The following is a 15,953-nucleotide window of genomic DNA, read 5'->3' as shown; positions in this document are numbered from 1 at the left end:
CCTCAGGGCCTCTTTCCCAGGCACAGGAGTTCTCTGGAGCTTTGACTCCCCCTGGTTGGCACAACCCACAATTCTGGCCTGAGAATTGTTCTATGTCTTCAAGATGAGAAAATAAATAAATAAGAAAAAAAATATCAGGAGAAAAGAAAAAGGGGAAAAGAAGAGCATTGAGTTAAGATGCTGAGTTGATTTGAGTGGGGTAAACTGAGTTGAGATGAATTCCATAAAAGTCTCTTTTTTCTGCCTCTTGTCTAGTGTTTGAGCATTTATTCATCCCTGAGAGGGAATGTTCCATTGGCCACACTCTGATGGTCCCAGGTGAATCATGGACATAAAGATTCAGAAATCCAGGGTTGTTTCAGAGCTTGGGTGATGATGCCTGTTGTTCGGGTCCAGGGCACCATGGTGCTCAGAGCTGGCTTAAGTGACAATGTACTGTGACAGGAGCTCGTCAAAGGCTTGGATTGGAAAGGTCTTCCTCGCTTCACCTTTTCCGAGCAGCGTGAGATGTTCACGGTAAATCTTATTTTCTATTTAGGCAGATTCATCCTTTTCTGTCGATAAGAACAAAATAAAAAAAAGGTCACAATTTTTCACTGTCAGCAAGAAACAATGAGAGAATGAATTAGGGTGGCAGCCTGGGGAAAGAGGAGCTGGATGGGCTCTGGTCGCGTTTCCCCTCCCGCCCCAATGGGCCTGTCGAGTACCCACCCTCTCTAGAGGTGAGCCTTCTGACTCCAAACCCCTGCGACCTCCACGCCGTGCTCCTTGGTAGGGAGGAATGGGTGGAAGGAGAGGAAACAGAAGACAGAGGTGGGCCTCCAGCCGAAAAGGATCGATGGAGCAACATCCACCCAAGGAGCCTCCCCAGTGATCCGCCATGTACACTCCTTGAGCAGGTTGGGTTTCGTTGGCACACGTTTGGTTATAAATGCCAAATAGTATCTTTATGAAACAATGGGTGGGGAGCTGCTATTTTCTAAAATTAATCTCTCACCATTGAGATGCAGACATTAAAATAAAATTTTTTTAAAACCTACAATATCCATTTTCAAATCTTTTCAATGACAGAGAGGGAAGAGAGGAAAAAAGGGGAGCAAAATGAGAGACAAAAGGGATGCTGACTTTTGAAAGTAGACTTAGCAGGTGGCTTTTGAGAGATCATGAGTGCCCATCAAAAATGATCTAGAAAAAAATGCCGAGAAAAATTGTAGTCGGTTCAGCAAAAGAATTTCTCTGAGGAGGCTGATGCTGTTTTAACCCTGTGTTTGGGCTGTGGTAGCTGCAGCAGGCCAATCTGGCCCCTTCATCAGTCCCCATGTCTTCCTGGCCGTCACTTGATGACTCCCAGTTCATTTATTTGCTTTGGAATTAAGATGGGATTGACACCACCAAGTGTCGTGTCATGACAGACTCCCCATTGTTTGTGGGGAAATCAGCAACCCTTCCCCTGTTGCTTGGATCCAGGGCCCATGCTGGACCTAGGCCCCGGGACCCGAGCCGGCCCAGCTGTTGTTGGCTGCCCCACTCCTACCATCCGGACCGGGCCAGCATTGCCAGATCTCGCAACTTTCCCAGGGAGGACACGAATTACAACCTGTGGCTCCATCTGGGACTTCATATTCCAACCTCTAAGGTGATCACCAAATGGGTGATGGGTGCTGCTGCCCTCCTGGAGCGGCCACGGAGTCCTGCCCGCAAGTGCATTTACCAAACATGACAAAGCTTGGAGCAGAGGGAGTAGCCAGGAAGTCTTCTATTTCTCCCCCTCACTGCTGCCCTCCTCCTTTCTCACTGCCCAGCCCACCATGGTTTCTTGGCACCTGTGTTCACCTCCCACTTTGGATCCTTCCAGTGAAAGTGCTCTCTGAGCCCTTTACCACCAACTTTGCCTCTTCCAAGGCCTGTGGAGAGTGGCTTTTTCCAAAAGTGAGGACCCTCTGACCCAGCCCTCATCCATGAAGCCTCAGCTCCTAAAGACCTGCTGTTATTCAACACTACTATGCTGAGAAACTGGACCTCAGCATGACCCTCAAAAGGGGCAAATCACATGCATCATGCTGCAAGGAAGACCAGCAGACCCAGAGGAGAGGCCTCCTGGCAAGCCATGGGTAGGCTCAGCTGAAGTCCTAGTTTATGGTCAGTGCCAACCCCTGCACATGCCTTTGAGATGACTGGGCTGGTTGTAAGGAACTCTTTAAGATGACCAACCCTGGCCCCATTCACCATCTAACTGCCAAGCCAAGAGCGACCTCACGAGCGAATCACCCGGCTGAGCCCAATCAAACTCAGAACAAATAAGTTGTTTTAAAAAGGGAAGGAAGGAAGGAGGTTTGAGGATCCCAACATGGGGAGCATTCTGCTCCTAGATAATATTGCAAAAGGAGGTTGCGTTTCACCTGGACCGACAGAGGCTTTGCCAATGACGGTCCAGCTCTCTTGGATAGAACCTGGGCCTTGAGGAGACTCCAGTGTGCTGAGGCCCCATCATCCAGTCTGGAGGAGGAGGCCTTCAGCTCTTCAGAAGCCAACTGGTACTCAGAGAGGAGGCTGCCCCGATGCAGATGAGCACAGGGAGAGACCGGGGCCCGTGATCCAGCTGGTCAAATCATCAGAAGCCTCACCTCTGCACAGGGGGAGCAGCTTTGCACAGGGACCTTGGGAATCAGTTGTCAGCTTCATGACCTAGCACCTCAGGCATGTTGGACACTGAGTGCAAACAGGAACCAGAGAGCAGCTGGGACTGAGGTGATTCTAGAGTCACATAGAAAGCATGAGCCAGACCCCCCAGAGCAGAACAGAGCAGCATCTAGACAGTTTCTGAATCTCCGCCACCCCTGGGCTAGATATACTTTGTGCTCTCACTTCCAGGTGCATGTCTAGAGGCTCACACTCCCACGAAGGCACTTTCTTGAGAGTCTGCCCTGCCTGCTTGCCGAGTCCTCACCAGCCCTGTTCCCGCAGGGCAGGGATGCCTGGTGGTGTCTGCAGACCTGGGGTGCTGCTGGCCCCCAGTTGGCGGAGGTTGCTGATCTCTGGGGCAAGGAAGGCATCTTCAGCCCCACTGCACAGATGAGGAGACTGACAGGGGCGGTTAGGTGGCTTTCTCGGGGACACATCCTGAGGCAGTCGGTGAATCTCACTGGACCCCAGCCCTGGGCTTCTGCTCCTCTTTGCTGGGGTGTGGAGTCTCATCCAGGTACCACCCTGTTTCTCCACATGGGCCAGAGACCACCCTGTGAAGGCCTGGTTAGGGACACCCCTTACACTCAGGCTGGATCTACAGCACCCAGTGCCGGGACCTCTTGCCTCCCTGAATTAAAGGTTCTGGGAAAACTGTCAAAAGCCATGGTCAGGAGAAACCCACCCTGCAGAATGAATGTCCTGAGAGCTGATGCCAAACTCCATGAAGGCTTTTTGCCTAAACCTCACATACTTGGATTACAAAAAGAGCAACATCTGCATTTTCATATATTTTAACATTTAATAATCCCAGAAGTCTGAATAATAAACATTTTGGTAGAGCACATTTCTTCCCTTTTCCTTTCCCACCAGACAGGACTTGGCCAGATGACTGCAGATGATGAAGCTGTTGCTGTCCTGCCAGGGTCTGGGTGAGAGATTCAGAGGGTACCCAGGAGCCCAGCTGGACATCTGCTGATCTACAGGCCTGTGGGGCTAGATCCCAAGGTCACACACCAGGCTGCCAAGGGTACAGCAGGCTTCATAATCGTGAGGGTCTCATTTTTCCTTGATTCCACTAAGTTGGACAGTGACCACAATCTGTTGAATGTCTTGCCCAGCAGCTGGGCTGTTCTGTACATCTAATCTCAGCCTGGAAGGAGTAAGAGAAATGGAGTCCTGGGCAAACACTGTGACCGCCAGCCACTGTGGTCATACCCCATAAGAACCGGGCCCCAGATCCCAACCCCTAAGCTCCCAGCCAAGCCCCTTTAAGAGGGATAGAACATTTCAGTTCATTGAGAGTCAAAGTGTCTGGAAGCAAAGCTGAAGGGGTCACTGTGTCCTCACAGCCTCTGCCAGCCTGGGGTGTGTGAAGAGGGACCCCGCTCACACCTAATGAAAGAAGGACCAAGACCCTTGATGCAGCATGATCGGGGGCCACAGTCCTCTCTTCAGCCCTGTGATCACTCTCTGAACCCTGGAAAAAAGTTCTGTAGCCCTCAAAAACCAGAGGAGGGTTGATCTCCCCTTAAGAGTCTGGCTGCTGGCAACTCGGGAAAGCACTCTAATGCCATCTTGAGTTGCTTTGGAGAAGGGATCAGAAAGTTCTAGAAACAGCCCATCCCTGTTCCCAAGGGCTGTCACCCAAAGCATCAAGTGTTCTATCTCCTGGTTTCCAGCCTCTTGGGCATCGGTGACCCTCTGAATTCCCAGGTGACCCCGTGGATATCCCCCCATCAAGTAGGAATGAGCCAAGTTGTGGGGGCGCATTGGTGTCTACGCCAAGTCAGCCACACCGCCATCCCTTCCTCCTCCTGAGGGCCTGAGGGCACAGCTCCATCCTGCAAAAGAGGGGGAGACCCCGGCAGGGCAGGCAAAATTAACTCCAGGACAGCCCCAGCCTGGCCTCATGGAGCTCTTTAAATGTCATTTAGCAGCAATTAGGTAATTGGGGAAGGTAGATTTCCTGAAAATTGGTCAGGGCCTGGGGGTGAGAGCCATGTGTGTGGGATCCGAGGGAAACTGACAGCAGGGACGTCGTGTTTACCAGAGCTGTCCCTTCTCACCCCTGTTTTCCTTCCAGCTAATCAGCCACCCGGCTCTGTGCCTCCAACCTGTCACCTGGGAACTTTCAAGGGCTCCCGAGTGCCTCACACCCAGCCCAGACTCAATTAGACTCACTCCAGAGGGTTCTGGTTTCAGCAGCCCCAGGCGGGCTTCTGCCTGTGTCATGTGGTTCCACTTAGCACATGGGGAGGGAGGAGGGGTCCTGGCTGAGAGGCTGAGGGGTCCCTTCACCATTCCACCCCTGTGGGCACCTCAACCCAGGCTCCTGGAGGCTGTTTCAGAGGCTGGCACGTCCTCCTGGTAGCTGCCATCCACGTGCACCCCAGACACAGGAAAGCCAGTGTGTTCTCAGGATGTCTCCCCACAGCATGTTGTCGGTGGCTCGGCTTAGGGCACAACCAAAGGTTTATTTTATTTTACTTCACTTTGCATGGAGTTTATTAAACTTTTTCACATTGAAGCATAATACTCACGAGGGAGTGGTTCCTAACCAAGAGCCCGTTTTGTCCTTCAGAGAACATGGGTTCTGTCTGGGGACAACTCAGGTGGTCGCAACTGAGCTGGGGTAGGCGTGCCAGGCATGGGTCGGAATGGTGCCACCACAGAATATGAACTGGACCCTAGTGTCTGAGGCATACAGATGGAGCCCATCACAGGCAGCTGGAGGCACAGCCTCAAGTGTGGACCTCAGTAGGTTCTTACATGTAGACACACTGTGTTCAATTCCTAATGTCGCTGTCACAAATGACCATAAAAAAGCACAGTGTCTCAAAACAACACAGTCTTATTATTTTACAGTTTGAGAGGTCAGAAGTCCTCAAACTGAGGCACCAGGAGGACCAGGCTCCTTCTGGAGACTCCAGGGAAAGTAGGTTCCATGTCTCTCCAACTCCCAGGGCCACCCGCTGCCCTGGCCAGCTGTCCTCCGTCATGGTCCTCACAGACAGCCAGGCAGTTCCTGAAATCTAGCTCTCTCTATTCCTCTTTGTCACATCTGCAGAGTCCTGCTGCCATGTAAGGTCACATGATACCAGGTTTAGGACATGGGCACTTTTGGGACCCTTTTCTAGACTCCATAATTCTGGCATCCAGAATGTTCCTGTTCACCCCTCCCACAGAACGCTTAAGACTTCTTACCATGGACAATTCTACCTGTTCTTGGGATTCTTGGGTTTTAGAGCAAATCCCTGTTTACTAGAGGCTACGGGTAAAGCATTAAAAGAGTCATGGAGAAAACCCACCAGATCCCTAGAAAGCAAATTCTTAAATTGTAAATTCAAACCCAGAAAGGGACGAAAGCTCAGTTAGAGTGGCTATTACAGGAGGTTTACCATGGCCAGGAAGGTGGCAGATGAGGGGCAGGGGATTGCAAATTTCAACACTTAAATATATTTCACACAGGAAAAATCATGGGGGAATTTTTAAGATGTTTAACACAGCTTTTAAGTCCCTGGTGCTTGTCTACTATCATCCTGGATGACTTGGCTACTTGGGAGGTCCACAACTCCAGCTCAATGGTGGCACCTTCCTGAAGACTTGAATTTTTAGAGCAGCTGGAAGTTCAGAGAAAAATGAACAGGAAGTGCAGAGTCCCCTATGTGCCCGCAGCCCCTCCCTCTCCCCAGCATTACGAGCTTGCTTCAGGGGCCGCTTTGCTGCAGTTGACCCACCAATACTGATACCTTGTTTCAGCTGAAGCCTGTGGTTAACGTTAGGTTCACTCTTGGTGTTGGACATTCTGTAGATTTGGACAAATGTCTAATGTACTGTATCCACTAGGATAGTGCCCTATGAAGTAGTTTCACTGTCCTAAAGTGACCCCTCTTCCATCTGTTCATTCAGCCCCCACCATTGGTGACCATGGACCTTTGGCCACTGATTTTGAATTTTCCAGACTGTCATGGTGTTGGAGCTGTGCTTCACACAGCGTTTTCAGACTGGCTTCTTTCCTTGGCGTTTTGAAGTTTCCTTCCATGTCTGCAGTGGCTTGGTGCTCTTTGAATTTTCAAGGTGATGTGTTGGCATAATGGTCAAAGATATCAGGAAGCCATGAGACACCGGCGAGGACCCCTGAAGGAGCATTGTGTTTGCCAACCTGAAACTGGAAGCCCCCTGTCCCTAGGCCTGTCTCCAGAATCCTGAAGGGATGGAGGAGTCAACATTAGAAATGGACACTGTCCTTGTCCAGTGGGGACCCAGAGGCACTAGCTCCCCAGAGACCATGGTTACCTGCCTTCATGGGCCAGGCTTTTCAAATTTCTCCTTTACTAACTAAAAAGTCTCATGCCAGACAGCTCTTAGACTGTTCAGAGGTGGTCCCAGGGTTAGGGGTAGATAGTAAGGGCTCAACTAAGTGTCCTTGTCCCTCCTGCCTGGTGCCACTATCTTGAACCCTGCCTGCCAATTTCCCCGACCTATATGTCTAGCTGGCTGCCCATCTTTATACACTCACTCTGGAGTTTACCTCAGCAAATGGTCTATTTTATTTTTAATCTAAAACAATAATAGCTGAACAACAAAATGATTAATCTAACACTAAGTTCTTACAAGAAATTTATTGCCATGGTTGTGTTTCAGAAATTGCCTATATTGTCCCCAAAGGATGTGCACATTTAAGAGTAAAAATCATGCAGTATTGAGGTGGTGCCTCTCCTCAGCAGGCTGTCAAGACTCCTTTCCTGTGGAATGCTCTGCAGGTGGTTTCAGAGGCTGAAACGTGGCAGAGCTCAGTCCCCTGGAGGTGATGACCCTCCTGCAGAGCCTTCTCTGGCTCCCTGGGCTCCTCCTGCCCTTGTTGCTGCTGGTTTTGGGTTTTAGTGTTCCTCCTGCCATAGGCCTGGGAACCACCAGGGCTCCTAAAGGTAGTTTGACCTTGACCCATGGGCTTCCAGCTGCTCAAGATGTCACCAGGTTGGCAGAGAACTGGGGAACTAATGGGGGAAGAGAGGACAATCTCATGAACAGATGTAGGGAAGAAAGAGAAGGAGGAAGCAATGACTGTGTCCATTGAAGAGGGTCCTGCTTCCAGAGGTCCCCAGGAAGGACACTTACAGAGGGGACAGTAAGGGGTATATTTTGAGAAGTGTCAGAGGACCTTACTGTGTCTGGGGTGGGTACTGTCTTGGAAGTCTAAGGTGGGGTCTGCACTGAGGTGGAGGTCATGTATCTGGGGACTGCAGAATCACACACCATAATTCATCCAAGACCATCATTCATCCCAGGGAAAGGAGCTGCACAACCTGCTTTTGGCTCTCAGGAGAGAGGCTTCCACTGCTGATTTGGACCTGTGTTGGTGTTGGGCAAGGGCCCCGGGGTGCTCTGAAAAGGCCAGCAGGCAGGTGGCACTGAGGAAGCAGAGGCAAGTTTGGGCAGATGGTGGAGGCCTTGAGGAGACTGAGGACATCTTTTCCTCAACACTTCCCACATGTCTGCAGAGTGCCTGCTACACACCAAGCAGCCCGCAGCCCCTCAGGTGCTCAGGTTTTGTCCAGCAGACAGTGAGAGCTACGGAAGGCAGATGAGCGAGCAAGGGCCAAGATGAACCTGGGGTTGGGGGAAGCTTCACACACTCTTCTCCCATCGTCCCCTATCATGGATTTCTGCCACCACATCAGGCTTTTTGTGGGTGAGCCATCTCCATCTTACTGCTCATGCAACTCAGTTTGGGCTGCTTGAGAGAAGGCCTAGGGACAGTCTGTCGGGACCTCCTCAGGGCCATCTTCACTGTGCTCAGCAAGCAGGCTGTCCCCTGGGTCTGTTTCCCAGGTGGCACCCATGCTGTGTCCCATGCTGTGACAGGGGAGTCATAGTACCCTGTTCTAAGAGTAAAGCCACAAATCTTCTCTTTCCACATTTTTTATTGGTGCATTATAGTTGTACAAAATGATGGGATTCAATGTTACACATTCGTACATGCATAAAATATAACAATATAATTAGTCCAATGTCACTCCCCAGTATTTCCCTTTTCCCTCCCCACGCTCCTCCCTTAGCACTTTCCTCTATTGATCTGCTTCAGTTTTCACGGGACCTCCCCCCATTACCTTTCTTTTCTTTTTCCTCTCTAGCTTCCGTGTATGAGAGAAAACATACAACCCTCAACCTTTTGAGTTTGGTTTATTTCACTTAGCATAATGTTCTCAAGTTTCATTCATTTTCCTGTAAATGTCATAATTTCACTTTTCTGTATGGCTGAATGAAAGTCCATTGTATGTATGTATGTATATATATATATATATATATATATATATATATATATACACCATGTTTTCTTTATGCATTCATCCATTGATGGACACCTAGGCTGGTTTCATAGTTTGGCTATTACTAGTCATGCAGCTATAAACATGGATGTGCATGTATCATGGCAGCATGGTGACTTTAATTCTTTAGGATAAATATCAAGGAGTGGTATAGCTGGGTCTTATGGTAGTTCCATACCTGGTCTTTTGAGGAGCCTCTAAACTGATTTCCATTGTAGAAACAGTCCCACCAATAGTATAAAAGTGTTCTTTTTCTTCATATCCTCTCCAGTATTTATTATTGTTTGTATTCTTGATGGCTGAGATTCTAACTGGAATGAGATGAAATCTCAGTGTAGTTTTGATTTGCACTTCCTTAATTGCTAATCATGTTTGCCGCAGTCCGGCTGCAGCAGAATAAGGGGGGGGCGGTGACGAATAATTTGTGTACGTTGATACAGCAGGAGTGGAAGCCGTTTATTGTAGGATCTGAGCGATATTTATACATTTTATACAGCTTATCTAATTAGCATAAAATAGATACAGCAGTCAACCAATAAGGAATCTCCACACTTAATGGCTCGCTTTTGTTACTTCACAAACCTCCCTCTGGCATTTTGCCAGGCGCCATCCAGACTTGTTTACAGACTCTAACATTTCTCTGGCAAAATAACAGGTGCCAATCTGACTTGTTTACAGACCTTAACACATGTTGAACATTTTTTTTCATAGATTTGTTGGCCATTTGTATTTCTTCTGAGGAGTGTCTTCTTCATTCATTTGCCCATTTATTAATTGGGTTATTTGATTTTTTGGTGTAAAGTTTTTTTGTGTGTTCTTTATGTACTCTAATACTAATCCTCTGTCAGAAGAGTAGCTAGCAAAGATTTTTTTTCTCCCATTCCTTTGATGTGCAGAAATTTTTAATTTGGTCCCATTTATTAACTCTTGGTACTATTTCTCAAGCTTTAGGGGTCCTATTGAGAAAGTCGTTGCCTGTGCCTATATGCTAGAGTGTTGACCCTACATTGTCTCCTAGAAGATGCAGTTTCTTTGATCCATTTTGAGTTGAGTTTTGTGCTGAGTGAGATAAGGGTCTAGTTTCATTCTTCTACATAGAGATATCCTATTGTCCCAGCACTATTTCTTACAAAATCTTTGGTCCAATGCATGTTTTTGGCACCTTTATCAAGTATCAGACCACAGTAGGTGCATGGGCTTGACTTGTGTCATATGTCTGCACCACTGCTCCTGTGTCTGTTTCTGTGCAGTACCATGTGTCTGTTGCTACAGCTCTGGAGTATAATTTGAGTCAGGTATTGTGAGGCCTCCAGCGGTGCATTTTGATGTCGAAGCTCTCCTGGGGTGGTGGCCAGATCCACTCTTGTCACTGAGGCAGCACACTGCCCACAAGTTCCCTTTCAGGTGGACCCTAAGAGTCTTCATGGTAGGATAAGGAAGCTGAAGACTGGTGAGATGGAATAGAAGACTTGCCCCAGGCTGTTTTGTGGCCTCAGGGACAAGACTGAGGCCCAGGTCTTGGACTGCACAAGGCCATAGGACTCTGCAATCCACTGGAGAGGGGTGTACCTGCTCTGAGGCCTGTGCCCCCCTTAATGCCTCAGGGGTGACGCCCCAGATCGACTGAGAGGACCCCCCTCTCCTAGCCCGTTGGAGCCAAGGACTCTCGATCCTGGGGCATGTGCACAGCAGAACTCAGGAGGGAAGCCACCTGCTCAGACCCTGTGCTCTCTTCCTGTCCCACCTTTTTCTCTCCCTTGTCCCAGACCAGGGGAAAGAGCTCTTCTGGGTCAGCGTTAGACTCCAGAGGCCATTCTGGAAGTGTGTTTCTGTGCTGAGTGTGCATTCTGGTTTGTCTGGTCTGTGTGGACCCTGGAAGGGCCTCTGGCAGAGAGGAGGTGAGGGTGGGTGGAGACGAGGTTCTGGCAGGGGAGGGTTGCCGTGGTGAGAAGCAAAGCTTAGTTTGCCCATTGAGGCTGTGAGGCATTCCAGTTTCTATTTTTCTAACATTGGGTTATAATTATCCTGTGGTGAGTCCACCTGGCCCCTCTGAGCATTGGCTGACCCTCCTGCTTGGGCCATATATCCAGGATCCTTGGAAGAAACTATTCTGGTCAGTCTTGAGGAAAAGGAGATGTTTCAGGCTTTTCTGCACAGGTTCACCCCAAGGCAGCCCCTGCCTCTTCAAGAAGACCACAGAGCAGCCAGGAAGTGCACACAGCACCCTTCTGTCCACTGGAAAGCCTGGGGTGCTATGAGGACTTTGATTCGTTTAGGTTTTTTTGGGGGGGGATCTTAAATGAAATATGTAAAATGATGCTCATGAAAGTCTGGAGGATCACTGGGCTGTGCCGCTGGCAGGGATGCTAATGAAATCAAAAATAAAGAAGGGGAAATGATGGGAAACTTCTCCCAGTTGCAGAGGGGTGGGAAGAAAAGAAGTGATTTATTGGAGGTTGGGGAAAGGGCAGGACTTGCTGTCATAAACGTCTTAAAAGAAAACTATGGAGTGTCATTCTTGGATGCCTAACAAGTCACACACTCAGCATGCTTGGGGGACATGTCCCAGTGGAACTGGAGGAGGAATTCAGTTCCCATCAACAGCGCACGTGGATGCTAAGCACCACATGCCCTCAAACGAAACCGAGGGGCCTCACGGGGAGAAAAGACAGGTTTGTACATGACCTTCAGAGGTTTTGTAGGATGCTGGTAGTGACGCCTTCCTTTCTGCCTGTTCCAGAAGGATATAGTGAGCAGGTCAGTACCTGAGAAGCCTCAGGCAGAGACGGGCACAGGAGACATCTCTGAGGTCAGCTGACCTGCCCAACGGGATGGTTAATCCAGGAGGTCGAGACTTCTCCAGAGGCTGGGACTGGCCGGGTCTGTTTCATGGCATGCAGAAGAGGCCTCCCCCTCTCCCTCCCTTTCTACTCCTGAGTGACCTGCATTGGAATACTGGGAGAATTTAGATTACAACCCAGACACAACCTTTCAGAAAGTTGGTGGCTCCTGCAGTCACAGCATATCCCAGTGGTGCCCTGCTCAGCACAGTTGGACAGGCACATGCTCCCTGGTCACCCAGCTCATGGCCATTCCTCGCTTAGGGTCTAGGCTCTGGCCACGTCACCCTGCCCAACCTTTGTAGGTGACTGAGTTTGAAATCCCCAATTCTCTGCCAAGACCTACCTATTTGGGGTGTGCACTCTCCTTAGTGCTCAAAGAAGAAAAGGGAAAAGGAGATCCGATAACTGAGGGTGAAACTTGAGCCTTGTAATCAGGTGGCACCAGGAGAAGATGCCCCTTAAGAGCAAGCTCACCTTATCTCCCCCATGTCCTCCAAAACCTGAGTTTACCAGGGACCATCCCTGAGTCCGTGGGGTGGTTGTGTGGAGTCCAGCCAGCCTGATTGGTCACATTGAAGGTCTTTAAGAAATAAGAATGGAAATCTATAGGCTCATCAATAAAGAACCAGTTAAAATGAGATATTGGATAGGAGAGAATTCCAGAAGTTAAAATGAATAAACTACAGCCCCATTGATATAAACTGAAATGCACACACAACATGAAACCCTGCCCATAGGAACAGTATGTCCACCACCACTTCATAAATAAAAGTTTTGTTGGCAGGATGCGAGCCCAAATGTTTGCACGTCATCTGTGGGTGCTCTGTGTGAAACGACAGCACTCTACAGAGCCCAAAGTGTTGATTAGCAGGCCATTTATCTTGGAATATAATGTCTGTATGAAAGGTACCTAAGTTCATGGCAGAGGATGTTTCCAAGTGGAGGTCCAAAGGTAGCAAATACATAGCATAGAATTCTCTTGATCTGAAATTCTATTTAGTTAAAAAATAAAACTTGGAGCAATATGAAGAAACGTTAACAGCTGTCATGTTTGGGCTTTGGGTTCATTGGTGTTTGTTTTATTAGTCTTTGAACTTTTCTGTATTTGAGATGTTTTAAGTAAAAATTATCTCATAAAAGAACAAAAAATACTTTTAGGAATGGAGTAATTATATCTATGTTATAAAACTTAGAGTGACATTATAATTACATGTTTAAAACGCTCTTCCATAGCTATCTTTTAAAATATTTCATGTGTTGTTCCCCATTTTAGTCTAAATTATTTGGGAGGAAAGGATTTGAGTTTCAGGTTTTCTTCCACTGTTTATTTTACGAATTCCCTTCTGTGCCTTTATAAATCATTTCTAGGCACAACTAACAACTTTGCTTCAGCAGGGTACCAGCTTCTCCTTGTGGTCCTGCCCTGTGTGCTCTCAGCACAGAAGTCAGGATAGACTCCTCAAAGAGTCCAATCCAATCACTTGGCGGAGCCACCTGTGACTCGGAATCCAGGAAAAACAACCAGCCATGGGTCTCCTCTCTCGTTCAAATCACACGGGCCATTTACATCCCTGAGCTGGAATTTGGACTTGATCTCAGAGTTTACATGCAGGGCCAAGACACATTAGAGGGGAGAAGGGGGGCTGCGGAACTTGAGAAAACTAAAATTAAAGTGATGCAAAACAGACACTGGTGCTATGGGACATGCCAACTCACACTGGGTGCTGGATTTGGGCAGGTGACTTGGGAAGCCTGGTCCATGGGGCCAGCCTCAGGTATCTTGGGGGACAATGGAAGGGCAGTGGGATTTGGGGTCTACACTTGCTGAATCTCCCGCTGTCTCTCCCCCAGGAGTTGAGTGTTGAGTCTGGAAGTTTCAACAGGACACATGCCCTCCATACCTGAACAAGGGATTATTCTAAGACGCTGGGCAGCCAAGTGGGCGTCTTTTGAAAACAGACTTCTGGAATTTCCCAGACTTCTTGCAAATAACCCACAGTACTTTGTCAGGATGGAAAAACCTGAATTTCTTCCTACTCTGTCTGGAATATATACAGTAAAGTCTTTGTGACTTGGCAGGGTGTGCCTGGCCAGGAAGACCTCTGCTCTTGGCGGGGCTCTGCAGCAGTGAACTGGGTGACCTTGAGAAACAGGAGCCTCCAGGGGTCCCTGCCTGCTGATCTGTGGGGTTGGGAGACTGGAGGAGGGCCAGAGGCCCTAGCCTTTGTCCTTAGATTTCCCGAAAGTCAGATGATCTTGGACGTGGTGTACGATTGCTGCAGATGTGTCCATGTTGACTGCCAACTGCTGCAAAGCCTGGACACTGAGGAAGAAAGAGAGCAAGTGGCTGGAGACAGAGCAGGAAGAGCCCTTTCCCCTGATGGGAGTGTCCTACAGTCAGGGGTCCAGAGAAGGGCCTCACCAGGACCCTGAGCTCTGGAGTTCCATGATACTGCTTGAATCTGGGCTATGCCTGGTGAGCCCGCTCTTCCGGTGACCTGTAACACCCACTGTTGCTCCATCTGTAAGCAAGCATGCACCTATGACACCCACTGCAGGCCATCTCCTGCACTGGTCCTGACACCTGCCCAGACCCCTGAGAAGCAAGCAGGAGAATAACCTGAGGGGGTCTGCCATCTGCCGTTCAGAGACCTCAAAAGTGACTTGACTTCTCCAAGGCACTAGTTCTGCATCCAGAGAGCTGGGCTGATCTATGTTCACCTTATAGGGAGGTGACAAGGATTTGGGACCTTAGCATCAGAGCTCCAGGCCAATGACTGGCCACAGCAAGCACTCAACCCAGGATGCTCACTGAGGCCCACAAAGTTTCCAGTCTTTCTCTGCCTGGTGATCTCTCTCTGTGTGAGTTCTCTACAGAGCCTCACCCCACCCTTGACTCCAGAGGCTGCCATATGGGACAGTCACCCTCTGACCTTGGATTGAATTTGGCCAATAGAGGCATCGGACACGGGAGGGCAGACAGAAGGCAAAGCCATGGGTCTCCCTCCTACCTCCACAGCCCCACTGAGCACTCTTTCCCCGAGGGCCCAGGGATGTAACAGTTCCCTTGTGGCACAGCCCTGACCCACCTGTACCAGTGCCCATTGGACTAGCCACTCGTCACCTCCTACACTCCCTGGGTGGCTGTCCACTTTCACACAGCATCTTCTGTGTTGGCACCTTCTGACGAGGGCTGATGGCCTTGACTAAGAAGGAAAGGCTGTTGTGGAGGAGACAGGTGGACTGGAAAGGCCACGGGGACACTGCTACAGCACCTGAGGTTGCCCAAAAGCCAAAAGCAACGAGATGGTGCTGTGGCAGGCAGCCCTAGAGGCTGCCTAGGAGGTGACACTGGAGCAGGAGAGCTGAGAACAGCTAGTACAGGAGCCTAGGGGCTTGAGGGGTGGCCCATCATCAGAGAGACAGAGTGGCCACCTCCAAGGATGTGGAGGGAGGAGCCAGGCAGGATGACACAGGGCTGGGCAGGCCCCCGTCAGGAGCCCAGGGGTTCTGTGGGGCTTTGGTTCCAACACTGAGGACCAAGCAGGGATTGTGGGGCATGTCCGGCTTCCATTTGGGAAAGATCTCCCCCTGCCAGTGGAGGATGGACTGTAGGGAGGGGAAAGGAGCCTCAAGAAGAGTTGGGCACAGCTCCCTCTAGGATGGGAGCTGGGGTTAGAGGTGACAGGTTGTGTCACCCAAGCTGGAGACTGAGTCTTTCCCAGCTTCTTCTGTGCTTTACTATGGGCACATCTTCTAATTTAAGTTCAAGCTAAATTAAAGTAATTTAGCTTCATGGAATCTAAGAATGAATGGATGGTCCAATGACCCCAAAGCAGCTGAAATAAAAGAATTAAAAAGCCCTCTCCATGGAGGGGGATAATGGAAAACATTTATGGGCTCTGACCTGCTCAGCCACCACGGGGCCTAATAAAATCAGCACATTTGGGAACTCTGTCGTATTTCTCAAAACAACAGGGGGAGAAAACAAGAAGTGCCTTAGGTCCTATAGGGCAGGGGTGGCCAGAGCCCTTCCTCACACGTCCCTCCTCAGCAGCTGCAGCTCTAGGAAGAGGCTGGCCTTAATGAAATTATA

The sequence above is a fragment of the Callospermophilus lateralis genome, chromosome 3 (genome assembly GCF_048772815.1).
Source record: "Callospermophilus lateralis isolate mCalLat2 chromosome 3, mCalLat2.hap1, whole genome shotgun sequence".
Classification (NCBI taxonomy): domain Eukaryota; kingdom Metazoa; phylum Chordata; class Mammalia; order Rodentia; family Sciuridae; genus Callospermophilus; species Callospermophilus lateralis.
Note: the sequence above shows the minus strand (reverse complement) of the source record.